Raw genomic sequence first — 14,017 nt, 5'->3', positions numbered from 1 at the left:
ACCTTCCTTGGATTTGGGGAGGTAGGAAGAAGAATAAAATGGAAGAGGATTTTGTACACATCAGCTGCAGTTATGTGAGTTCTACAAGTAAATCTGGCATGTGGTATGCTAATCCTACTGAAGATGTATTGGTAATTATGTAACTTGTCTCCTTTCTTCTCTCATATGTCACTTGAGTCACCCTCTTTTCTTTAACACTAGAAATGACAACGTGGTGGTGAGTGAATTTCATCCTGTGTTAATAACTTTGGCACTGTTTTCCTTCACAATCACCACATCCATGCATGAGAAAATAGTAAACAGAAGCAGATAATTTTAAAAGTTGAAAAAGTTTCCTGATTCATGAAAACCCATATTTGTTTCAGCATCATAATTTCTTCCTGTTTAGAGATGTTTTTCCTTGCAGATGTGAAGTGTGCTTCCTTTCAAATTACACAAGCAACATGAGGCAAAATATGGCTGCTATGAATGGAAAAAGTATATTTTTGAACCAAATGAGGCGATTAGTTGTTTTCTAATCACAAGTCCTTGTGCAAGAACTAAAATTCTATATTACACTGATGATAGATTTTTTTATGTGTGAAGCTTTGTTCAGACAGATCTAAATTTCTGGCAATCTATATCTCATTAAGTGTCTACAGTATACACATAGTAGTATTTTTCCACCAGTACTAATATGGTTTTACATATTCCTTCCAGTGCTGCTTCAGCTGACAGCTTTAGTGAACATTGGTGTTGTTTGAGTAAGCATTTAAAATGTATTTATATAAAATTTTTGCTTGGAGCATGGCAATATTTTGAATTACTAAGAAATTTCCCAAGAGGACAAATGTTCTAAGACTGAAAATCACTCTTCACTTCCCTCAGCTTCCAGAAGATTAAGAAAAAGGGAAAAGGGGTTACATGTAACTTAATTCAAGTACTGGTAACAGAATTATAGTACAGGTTTACTCTTTTTTTGATGCTACAGTCCATATTGTTGTTTCATATATTGTACCTATATTTATATGTATATAGAGTACATATTTTGATGCTGCAGTACATCCTTCACATTTGTATTTTCATATACCCTAAGGGATTTAAGGTCCTCTGTCACATTTCTAGTGCTTTTCTTTTCCCACCACTCTAATCTTATCAATATGTTCACTAATCTCCTTTACTCCATTTTTATTTGGTACATGTTCCCTTATGTGATCCCTGCTCATTCATAATACTGCTGTAAGGCATAAATAACATCAGACATTAAGCCCGTAGGAGGCAGTGGAGCTAGCAGTCATTTTTCAGTAGTTCATTCAAGTTTTCAAATTTCTACTATCCTAATACGCCTTCAAGTTGTTGGGGGTTTTATACATTGGTGTTTGTAAACTCCACATTTTTAATTCCTAATTTTGTTTAATTTTGATGGATAAATTAAGACAAGAATGATAGGCTTTTGTACTTTTTTTGTTGCTTTGGGGCTTTTTGGCAATAGTACAAGTACATCACAAGTAACAAGACAAAGAGTCCATAGTCTTAACTTTTAAGAAGTAGGACAAGGTGCAAAAATATGGTAGCTATATTCCACAAGCCGAACATTGTTTCTGGTTTCTGAATTTTCACAATAATTTTATGTTTTCCAGTACTTGAACACTGTCTAGGGGATCAAATCTAAACTGAAGACTTTTTCAAAATTTTTTTATTAAGTCCTTTTCTGGAAAAATATGCAAAGATTATAGTATCTTAGGTAGGCACAAAGCATATTTAAAAAGTAAAAAGTCTTGCAAAAACCTGTAACACAAAATAGTTGAGAATTTTCAGAACTAAGAAACTCTGCAACTGATTCACAATTGGAGGATTTCACAGAACTTTATATGACATTATTTTCAATTTCATCCCAAATTTGTTGTTACTTCATTTCAATATGTTAAAGTGGAATGTTTGCTACATCTCTTAATAAATATATATCACTGGTACACATGCACAATCAGTTAGAAAACTTGTTGTCTGTGTAATATAATCCTGTTCTGTATTCATTGCATGAGTATTTATAACCAAAACTGGAACTGCCAAAAAGGATTTCACAGTGCTGCAAAGGGCATCATGAATTATTTACAGTAAATCAAATTTTATAACCCTTCTCAATCTTTCATAAACTGTATCTTTGCATTTTATTTGATATTTTATCCAGAGACTTAAAGCCTCATAAGTCAAGGAAATCTCTTAAATTCCTGAGAGATTTGTAGGAGTATATGAAGAAACAGTTCTTATGTTACCTTCTGCATTTGATGTAGCTGTAAGACTATTGATATTCTGTTAGCTTTCAATATTTTAGAGAAAAGGAGCAAGATTTTCTGAAATGTTCAACACCCTCAGCATTCTTTTATTCATTTTATTAATGAATTAGGGATGCCGGAAGTTGTTATGAACTATTAAAAACTTTTCTCAAACTCAGTCTTTGAATTGGGCTTATCATACTCAGTTTTTCAGAGAGCCAAATTTACAATAACTCTTAAATGTATAAGAGTCAAAATGTAGGTCATAGATGAAGAATGAGAATGTGTCCTCAAAAGTGCTACTGGACACTGGAAAACAGAAAAAAGTTCAAAGAGGAAATCCAAGGAGCAGATCCTTCAGCATCATCTTTAAAAATAAGTGCCTAGAGAGGCTTATTACTGGAGATAACTTCAGGAAACATCAATATGTGTCTTCATTGCAACTGCAGATGTTGTTGAGAGGTTAGTTAGATTTGGCAGACAAGGACATAAGAAGGAAAATGCAGTCCCTGGAAGGAGAACTAATATTTAAGAAAGTAGGAAGTTATTTGTCTGAACTTACTGTTCTCTTAGGACACACGTGGCAAATTCAACAAACGTAGTTATTAGAACAGGTTCCCACAGAATTAATCATGGCACCCACCCTGTCAATGTTCAAGGAGCATCTAGACAATGCTTTAGTCATATGGTTTGGTGTTAGGTACTCCTATGAGAAGCACGGATTTAGAATCAATTACCCCTATGGGACCTGTTTAATTTGATATATTGCATGATCCTATGATTAAAATTATCTCTGAGTTATAAATATACTCAAAAAATGTTTTATTAACAGAAGAGCATGAAGAAGCAATTGTTTCCTTCTGTCTCTGACTGAGAGCTGTAAGAGACTCTTTTCAAGATGTGCCCCACAAATGTTTTCATCTTCATATCCCTCCAGGTTCTTCTCTGCTCAGAGCCAATTAAGCTTCCCACTTAACAAGGCACATCCTGGAGTTATTGTATCTGTAATGATCCCCATAGTTTTCTGAAGAGAGTTTAATGCCAAGAATTACAGGGTATTTGTTAGTTTACCTTCCAGCACATTTAAAGCCTGCATTGTATGTTTTATTTGTTTGAATCTGTTTTCCCACGTACATACTATATTCCTTTAGGAAATATAAAACAATGTGAGATATAAAAAAAGTTTCAATCATATTGGTTTTCTATATCTTATTTGCAACTGATGATACCTATAACATCTTGATAGCTCCTGAAATTAATAATGCATGAGAAATGTGTTACACGTGCCACACATGGCAAGGCATTCAACAAAGCCAAGTGCTTACGTGTAAAGTTACTTAGAGTTTGTGTAGTAATGAAAATCAGACTACGTTTGTGCTCACATTTTCAATATTTACTTAAGAAAAAGAATAAATTTTATGCAATTTTCTATGAATGCTTGCATTTCTGTTTTTGCTGAATGTTTAATTTTACTCTTTCATTTTTGAATAGAATTTGAAGAAGATGACAATCTTACATACTGTAACACATAAGATTATGAAATAGTGCAGGGCAGTTCTGAAATATTTTGTAAAAAATATTATTGAACTTACAGATATTGGATGATAAAATGTCCTAACTGCTGATACAGAAACATTTATTTTTCTGGTAGTACAATTATTGGGTTAATTACATTCCTTCTGAAATGCATTGGTATTTTTGCAGGATCACAGCAAAAGAAGTATTGAGCCTTTATCCAAAAGTTGTTGGGACTTGTTTAAATGTTTATCATCTGAAAGGTCACCTAAGAACATAATGTATATCAATTTTAATTAATAATTTTATGCTTCTCATTCTCCCTGAAAAATACAGGAGAAAGGATTCCAGGGCAAATTACAGTATATGTGACATTGACAAAATGTGTCACACCCACCTTGCTACAACCTCCTTTCAGGTAATTACAGAGAGCAATGTGGTCCCCCCTGGGACTCCTTTTCCCTACCTCCCTCAACCACTCTTTTTGCCTAGTGCTCAGATCCTTCACCAGCTTCTGTGGCCCTTCTCTAGACACCCTCCTGCACCTCAATGTCTTTCTTGTAGTGAGGGCTGTGAAAGACTGAAATGTCAGTGATTAATGACTCAAAACAATAAGAGGCAGATACTGGGAGGTGGGACAGTGCTTTTTATCATGCCAAGTGTCCTCCCTCACACCCCCACCTCTCCCCAGGGAAGGTAATATTCACAGGTAGACCTGAGGGTATTCATCCCTCCTGACAGGGCGTAACTTCCTCAACTAAACTCATGTGAGAGGTAGTTGTCATGTCTGAGAAGATGTCATAAACCATCAAAAACCCCCAAAGTGCCCCCAGACACATTTCTGAGACCTTCCACCAGAGGACAGAAAGCTCCGCTCTCCTTTCCTTCTTGCCTTCTTTCTCTCTCCCTTATACATTTTCTTAAGTAATATTTTTATTCTTTCACATTGCTATATTACTATAGATAATAATAATCAAAATGCCTACATAGCTGCCTTCTGGGGCAAGTCATACAAGGTGTCCCAGAAATTGAACACACAGGACTTGAGGTGTGGCCTCACCAGTGCTGAATACAGGGGGACAAATACTGCCCTGGTCCTGCTGGCCACACTATTACTGACACAATCTAGCATGCCATCAGCCTTCTTGGGCACCTGGGCACATGATGGCTCAGGTGCAGGACTGCATCACTTCGCCTTGTGGAACCTCATACAATTGGCCTCAGCCCACTGATACAGCCTCTCCAGATCCTTCTGCAGGTCCTTCCTACCCTTAAGAAGACCAAAGCTCCTTTCCAACTTAGTCTTGTCTGCAAACTTACTGAGAGTGCTCTGAATCCTCTCGCCCAGATAATTTATAAGGATATGTAGCAGGACTGGCCCCAATAGTGAGCCCTGGGAAACACCATTTGTGACCAGTTGCCAACTGGATTTAATTCCACTCACCACTGACATCCAGCCAGTTTCTATCAAGGGAGCAGTACACTCATCCAAGTCACTAGCAGCTAGTTTTTCTAGGAGAATTCTGTGGTAAAACATTGTCAAAGTCTTTATTAAAGAAGAAACTTTTTTATGAGTTTCACAGGTTGCAAATCAGTCATATACTAAGAAAAACTGGATATAACTATTTCTTTGTTGTTTTGTTTCATTTTGGTGATAGAACCCAGTATAAATTAGGGATTACTCAATAAGCAATATTTAAAGATGACTTAAGATGAAAAAAGTGGTTTGCAATTTCGGAGTTTTCAATTTAGATATATTTCAGATAACATGGCACAATTAACAGATTAATGGGAAAAGTTATTTGCTTTGGTTAGTTTTGTCTTTGTGCTTAACAACTTAAGAGAGAAATATCTTTGAAAAGACATATTCATCAATAACAGATTTACAATTTCATTTAACAGTAAGAAATTTCTTGAGCCAGTCATTTGTGTGACTGAAAAGACTCAAACGGTTTGGCTGCTAGAAGTCTTATGTCACATATATTTCAGCAATGCAGTACCAGGGAAATATCTGCTTTAGACTTGACTCTCATTTGAATGAGAAAGATGCTGAATGGTTGTAATTTGAGGTTGACTGTAAATGAGCAGTAATGTTCTTGTACCTCACTTGACATATTTTGTTTATGGTGTTCCTTTTAAAAATGCTGAATAGTTGCCATGGAAATAAAGCATAAGTACTTTGCATAAGGAAACAAAAAACTTATTAATTTTATTTTATTCATTGTTTTATATTCCAGTAAGCATGTTGCCTTTTTATGCACAAAGATACTTTCAGAACGTGATGACAGTATGTGACATTCCACTGCTAGGAAAGATTGTCTATTACTGAACTTTTTGTGGTGCTTCTATTTTTGTATCACAGAATGGAGTGCTAACATTCATCAATTTCACCTATGTGCAACTAGGAACATGTTTTTAAAATTTATTATTCAGCCATCTTAGGAAAAATAGTCAGGCATTGAGTCTACCAAAGAGCATGAAATGCTGCATCACACAGTAATATAAAGCAGAGAAAGTAAATTAAGTTAGAAGACTTGAATGGAAAGTTAAATGGAAAATTAGCAAAATATCATCATCTATTGAAATAATAAAAATAAGGGTAGAATATATATATAATGATAAATAAAGTCAAAATGCCAATTCAAATTTTTATTAACAACTAGATTTTGGAATTATTTTATGTGTTTCCCATAGGACAGTGAAACAAATAAACTAAATCTCCAGGGCTAAATAGTAGTTCAATATTTCATAAGAGATTCTGCACTTTTACAGAATCTTGCTTGAATCATTGAAGGATCGCGTAGGGAGGTGTTAGACAGTTCAGGATAAAGTCTAGTTCTGAAACAAGTAAGTGCATTCACACAAATATAGGTTCTACTACTATATGTAAGTATTACTTTTATCCATTTCAGACAGAGTATTGTAAAGCCATATAAATAGAATTTTAATAATGACTAAGTTGTTAGAATATTGAAATATTAAGATGTTCAGCGGACTTCTAAGTCTCCACACCTGCTTTAAAGTGTACCTGTACAAAACAGTGCACTCCAGGGTCCCAGCTTTTTGGTCAGCCCAGTGATCCTTAATAAATAAACTCTACATTCAAGAATTTGTTTGTAGGATCTGTAGGAGGTGATGTAGCTGAAAATCTTGTCTCACTGATATCCAGAGACAGAAACAGCAAAGTAGCTCTGATTTCAGGTGATTGATCTAGATGTTAATTATAAAAGGAAAATTATAAAAGAAAAGATTACACTTGCCTGTATCAGTTGCAATACAGTCTTGTGTGAATGAAGTATGACATTTTTAACATTTGAGTGGAATGCCTAAAACCTTCCTATCATTGCATCATTCAACCAAAATAAATCGCACTTACATACCTGCACGAAAAAATTTAGAACAAGAGAGACCATAAAAAAGAGATCTGGTGAAGAAAAACAGTAAAAAAAATTCTTAGGCAAGCCAAATAAACTTTCTGGTCATTGTTAATTTAACCCACAACAAAATTTCCTTCAGAAAGCTTCCCAGTTCTCTTTATTTTGCCACCTGTTCCTTTGCAGTTTTTGTATCTGGCAGAGCCAAACAACTGTTGGCTGAAAGTAATCATTTTGCACAGCAAAACTTCTGCCTCTGTCAGATGACTTGTGGTGGTCAGTACTTACCTGTAAATTCTTCCCTGTAAATTTAATTACTGTTTATAACTCATTTTTCCATTTAATATTTAAAATTATATTTCAGCTCAAGTTTTTCAATTTAGTGCGTTGAAAATCATGACTTTGTATCAAAATTGCCTGTTTAGGAGAATCAGATTTAGAGAATATTGTACAGTCTGTGAATAAATTCAGAAAGTTAATTTTCAAATACCCTGAAATTGTTCTGACATATTGGAGGTAACACAATTATCAATTTAGGTTTCATATAAGGGGATGGAATCAAATTTTCACTGTACAAAATAGCTCACACTGCAAACAATTTTTTTTTTTTTTTTTATGAAGACCATGTTATGTTTATTGTTTCACTCTGTCTTAATTTATTTGAGCAACGGTCTTTCAGAATAAAAAATTCACCAAGCATAGATTGGCATTATTAAGATATTTTACTGAAGAAATAGTCTGGTTAAGAAATCAAATATTGTCATAGTTTTAGAAAGCAAAACACATTACTTCCACAATCAGATTATCTTGGAAGAATGAAAGAAAAAAGAAAATATGTTCAAATAGAAATTTTCATTCAAGTTTTTCTTTATTTCATTTCTTAAGAATTTCAAGATACAATTACTTTCTTATATTTAATTTTTTTTCACGTTTGACTTCTCATATCTTTATTATTTCAGCATGATCTTTCATAGTGTATATAGCATTTTTCTGAATAGCTAGTTTTTAAAATATAACACTAAACATACTTTCTTTGCATATGAATTTCATTCTATCGCTCCTGATTTTTTCAATCATTCGATGTGTCCGAATACATGACAGGCAAACCTGTGTCATGTAATTTTTCATAAATTTGCTTGGGGCATCAACCAGCTCTCTAGGAAGCCTGTTCCAGTGTTGGACCACCCTCTCAGTAAGGAAATGCTACCTAATGTCCAGTTTGAATCTCCCCTGGTGCAGTTTTGAACCATTCCCACACGTCTTATCACTGGATCCCAGGGATTCCATTTCCTCCCTTCCGGAAGCTGTAGATAGCAATGAGATCACTCCTCAGTCTCCTTTTCCCCAAAACAGACAAGCACAAAGTTCTCAGCTTCTCCTCACAGGACATTCCTTTCAGCCCTTTCATCAGCTTTTTTTTTTTCTTCTCTGGACTCATTCAAGGACCTTTAAATCCTTCTTAAATTATCATAATATCTGATTCATTATATCACTACTGCATTTCACATTGTTCTGTAATCTTGCTGTGGCCTGCCATCCTCAGTTACAGTACTCTATCTTTCTTTAAAGCACCTTCTACAGATGCTTAACATAAGACTTCTGACTTAGAGCATGTTCATTACAGGCTAGCAAGCTCAAGGCCTTAAACTACCATCGGTTTCTATCTTATGTCACGTATCTTCCCATGCAGCTTGGTCCTGTTTTGATTCCATGACGATTTTACAATAGTCAATAACAGGGTAATCATATATGCCAACTGGATATTTCAAATAATATTTCTGGATGGTCTTAGTAGTGAAATATAAATTAACAATTTTGTCTGTGGCAACTGTAGGACCTGCATAACTGGTTGACTAAACACTAGTCCAGTTTATTCTTTTTCAGTCCTGCTTTTTCAGCAGTTAGGAATAATCTGTTTTAGTAATAAAACAGACACACGAATTAGCAGCAGATCACAAATTGTATGATAGCCTCACCTAGTGATCTCAGCTGGAGCTTTTACGTGATAATAAAATTGCCCAAGCAATCTAGGGGTGTCAGGTTAAGTTATTCAGTGATAACCGCAACATATAGATGAGGTCACAGCAAGGCTGAAATTTGATTTTTATTAAAATACATTTATCTCCTTGAGAGTCCAGAGCTTCATATGAATATTCATATCCTTGAAGGCAGCAGCTGCATTAACAATGCACAAATCTGTAATAAAGATGTAGACCACAAGTAGTAAACAGTGATTTTTAAAGAGCTTGTAAATAAGTGATAAATGAGTGGCAGAAGCATCAGAACATAGGGAAGTGAGGAGCGAGTATGCAGAAGACTTAAAACTAATAATTGGGAAATCCCTCTTTTTTTTTTTTTTTTTTTTTTTAAGAAGTAATATTGATTTCTTTGAAAAACATAAAAATAAATTACTAAACCCCAAAAATAATGGGACTAACACTGGAGTTAACACTCCTTTTTGAGAGGCTGCTATTGTGCCTGAATAGCCAGTGAAATTCTTTACTGTTTACCCTTTTTGGCGCTGAGGTGGAGGTGCAAAGATTTCAATAAGCATTAACATGGGTCTGGTAATGGGACAAAAGGATAGAATTGTAAGTGATGTCTAGCTATAAGAGTGCTCTGGGACGGTGACCTAGGATGATAATGTCCAAGTGTACATGTATGCACACAGCAGCCTAGTAATGCCAGCTACCTGCAGCTCTATTTGAGAGGACTCCCTAAGCTGATTTGAGGAAATCATCAAAGAAAAGATCTGGATTTGTAAATACTGCAGTACATCCCCGTACTGAAGTAGATCAGGTACACAGAGAGAGTGTTTTAGCAAACAGTGACACGTGAATGAGAACTACTTTAACTCATCTGTTCTACAGATACAGATTACTACAGCTATACGACAATTGCTGAGTTTTACCGTCATCTGACTGCGTACTGCTGGAAATGGCATGAAAACATATCTTTTCCTTTCCTATTTATTTTTTCTGACATATTTGATGAGCAAGTGTTTTGAAAAGTTACAACTGCCTTAAAAATTTCTGAGGTCTGTAAATATCTTGTGAACAAACTGATCGTGATGGAACAAATTATAAAAATTTCATTGTTAAATTAAATCTGAGTTTGACAATTGTTAAGTAGACTTTTCTGTGCCTTTTCCTTATGGAGTTCACCTTACGTACACAAAAAAAACCAAACCCAAAATAAACAAGAAAATTGACAACTGTTTTTTATTTAAAATACAAACTAAGATAACAGAGCAAATTCAGACTAAGAACAGAACAGACATAAAAGAACTTATAAAAATAATTATCTTTTTGAGTTGCACTGGAAGTCAGTCTGTGTTTCTGCTCTTAGAATCCAGTTTTGGCAAATGCTAAGACCTTTTTCTTTCTCTTTTTGGTTAGCACCACCCTGTCCTGTAGCATTTTACCTCACTAAGCATACAATTTCTCTGAATTGGTGCTTACCTTTACCAGAAAATACTGCTACTAGTGCTGCAGCAGACCACACAAGTGTAAAAGAAACCCTGTTTTCTCCTCGAGTCACTGCCTTTTAAAAGGGAGATAGCAGGCAGCACATATACTTCAAATAAGTAGGAACCATCTGTTGTGGTTACTGCTGTAGACGCAGTGGAAATTTTCACAACTACATATTAGTTTTGGAAGTGAAAATATGACCTACATTTGCATGTGTAGCCTCAGATAAAGCCATGATAATACAGAAGTGGTCAGCTCTTTGAACTTATTGAGAAAATATCTGCCACTTTTTATACTAAAATTAACCCAATAAGATCCTGACATTCACATCTCTGGAAAGATCAAGATTTGCATATTTATTGATAATATGCATATTTTCTGTAACATACTCCTGAAGACTATACAGCAACTGCAAAGACACTCTCCTACTGAATTTATGGGAGGCTGTAGAAATAGATGCTGGGAATGGGAGGAGACTGCAGTAAGATCACGTGCAAGTAATACATGATGCTTAGCTCTAAGCTAAAGGACCATCTTTAGCTGGCAAAATACTTTTACCTGGCCCAAGCAATGAGTGGTGCCTTATACCTGCAGTATTATGCAAACATGGAAAGTTCATCTGGCTCCAAATGACTTGTTTTGGCACTCAGGGACACTAAAGACTAGGAATAGCGAATAGCACCCAGGCTGGCTAAATACCAGCCTCATATGAGTCCTTGTCAGATACATTTTGTTCTCCTGTTGTCACTTAGGATGTTTTATATGCTAAGGGGCAGCTGAGGGGAAGGGGAGGGATGCATTATCCTTTTCTTAACAAAACTAAAACTTCTTGTTAAATAAATTTCTTTATCTTTTAGCTCAAAGGCTGTGGTTTTGTTTTCAAAGCTTTTGTTCTTGGTGGATTCAACTCACTTCTTGTATTGAATAATGTAATACAATATAAAAAACAAAACTAAAATTAAACAAATACACCTTCAATTTTTTGAAGGACTTGGCCATTCCTGAAAAGATCACTGCTTTATTAATATATTAGCTTCTTCAGTAGAATAAATAGCAAAATTCATTTAGTAAGAGGAGTGTTGACACTAGTGATACCGTTTCATTAAATCTTAAACAGTGCTTTATTGTTTTCCATATAAAACATCCAGTTTTGACCTCCTACTTGTTCTTTAAAAAATTTAGATGTTAATTAAACAACATGTGGAAAAGACTCAAAGACATTATGTTACTGAAGCTTGGAGGGAACCCAGTAAACCCGTTTCAGTCTAAAGCACCATCCAGGGAACTGAAACAAGTATGTGTCAGGATGTTTAATATTATAGCCTAGGGGGACATAACACTTGCTATATGTGGGAAGTAAACAGCAGGGCTTTTCACTAAAAAATAAGACAGAGAAAAAACTTGTGATCACAAAACAGAAAACCATATTGCCAATCTGATCCAAATATAAGAGCTTCTCCACAACTCAAGCTATGCCTTTCCCAACTAAAATCTCCTATTACCTTTCATGAAACTTATTTTTTGTTGCATAGCTAGGAAGAACTGAGGAAAAACAAAAAATTATCATTCTTTTTCCAGAGTCTCGTCATTGAAAAACTCTTGCCATGTTTTTCATTTTAATTGTAACACCAGATGATTATCTGATTCATCCTCTATTTTATTTAAAATAACAGAACAGCAAATGGAAACCTTCAAAATTCAAGCCCTCTTCTCAAATTTAAATCAAAAATACAATATTATTTGCGTGTTTTTTTCATGATTCGTACATTAAGAAAAGAAAATTTTTTTCAGATGTGATTTCTGGGTATCAGCAAATTATATTTATGACTATTTATAACTTTTGGATTTAATTTTTAAATTGTCTTATGATTCAAGCCTTCAAAAGTGTGTTATCCTCCCACCTGAAACTTACATTACAAAATAAATGTAATATTTCAGAAGTTAATTTTTTAGCAAATAACTTCACATATACATTTGCACTTTTTTTTCAGACAGTTGTTAGACTCTTTATTCAACACATGTTGACTTGACAATAAGAACAATAAATTATGTTTGTATTCTCTTTTAATAAATAAGAAGACAACAATTCATAACTAAAGGTTTTCAGGTGAAACAGAACTGTAATTTAGATTTGTGTTTCAAATTGGCGAAAATGCTACAAAATGACTGTCCAAGGCAGATCAATATTCCTGATTTTAGGTATAGTCAAGAAAGAAAGCTCTGCATTTTTTTAGTACAACATTATCTTTTTCTTCAGGAATTTCATTCCCCATGTTTTAAATAGTGTCAGCAGGAAAAAGCTCAGACAGTCTTATTGTCTGAATAGATCCAATCGCTCTTCTCAGGCTACTCTTCTTCTCACATCAGCCTAAGTAAATTAAGTGCCAATGGCTTCAGTGATATGGTGGAGGCTACTAGCCAGTCATGGAAGCTAACAGTAATTTATCAGTGTTATTCTTTAACAACCACAGTTTCTCAAACCCCTGAAATTACCAAGCTTCCTTGTAGTAAGAGGCGATAGGATGAAAGAAGCACTTTCTCTCTGATCTGTTTAGATTTCTGAGGTAGCTTGATATTGTAAGTGATAAGTAGTGGTGAAAATTAATTAGTCATCAAATTCAAGGAGATTTGAAAAGGCTTTCATTGTTGAAATCCCTTTTGGTTAATAATGATAAATTTTTAGGTCTGGGTTTTGGGTTTTGTTGTTGGTTTTTTTTTGTCTTTTTTTTTGTTGTTGTTGCTCTGTTGTTTGTTTGTTTGTTTGTGGGGGGTGGGGGTTTTTGTTTGTTGATTTGTTTTAGTTTTTTTCAACTGCACTTAAAGCCAAGAAAGTACAGAGGGAAAAATTCTGCAATAGAAATGCAGCCTGGACTTAAGTATGCTTTACATTCTTGAAAAAGAATTTTAAAATGCCCTGAGAGTAATACTGTTGGGTGACCTTATATCAGTACTAATTTAGGGGGCTTGTTAAATTATACTTTTAAACTTTGAATATTGTCACCTACTCTGGATATTGGATTCCTTCCCAGGAGTTCAAAATATTGCTGTGGCAGTTCCTCACTTGCAGGTAATAGAGTCCCTTTCTGAATCTAGCCTGTTTGCAATGGACATAATAATCCACCTCACAACATACAGCAGCAAATAAAAAACATTACTTGAACGCTTATATATGCCCACTAAAATCTGAGGAGAAAATTTTGGTTCCAGTAAAGGCTGCCTTCCCATATGGATGACAGAAAAATCAAGTAAATAGAAATAAATAAGTAAATGAAAGCAGATTCCATCATTGCATTTGCAAGTACTTTTCAAGTCACAATTCAATATCTAAACGAACAAAAATTTTTGCAGCAGCATCCGGCACTACAAAATTGGTAAGTCCTATGACATTTATTTCCATCTAATAATT

The sequence above is a fragment of the Aphelocoma coerulescens genome, chromosome 1 (assembly GCF_041296385.1).
Source record: "Aphelocoma coerulescens isolate FSJ_1873_10779 chromosome 1, UR_Acoe_1.0, whole genome shotgun sequence".
In the NCBI taxonomy this organism is placed as follows: domain Eukaryota; kingdom Metazoa; phylum Chordata; class Aves; order Passeriformes; family Corvidae; genus Aphelocoma; species Aphelocoma coerulescens.
The sequence above is the reverse complement of the archived record's forward strand: the minus strand, read 5'-3'. Positions refer to the sequence as shown.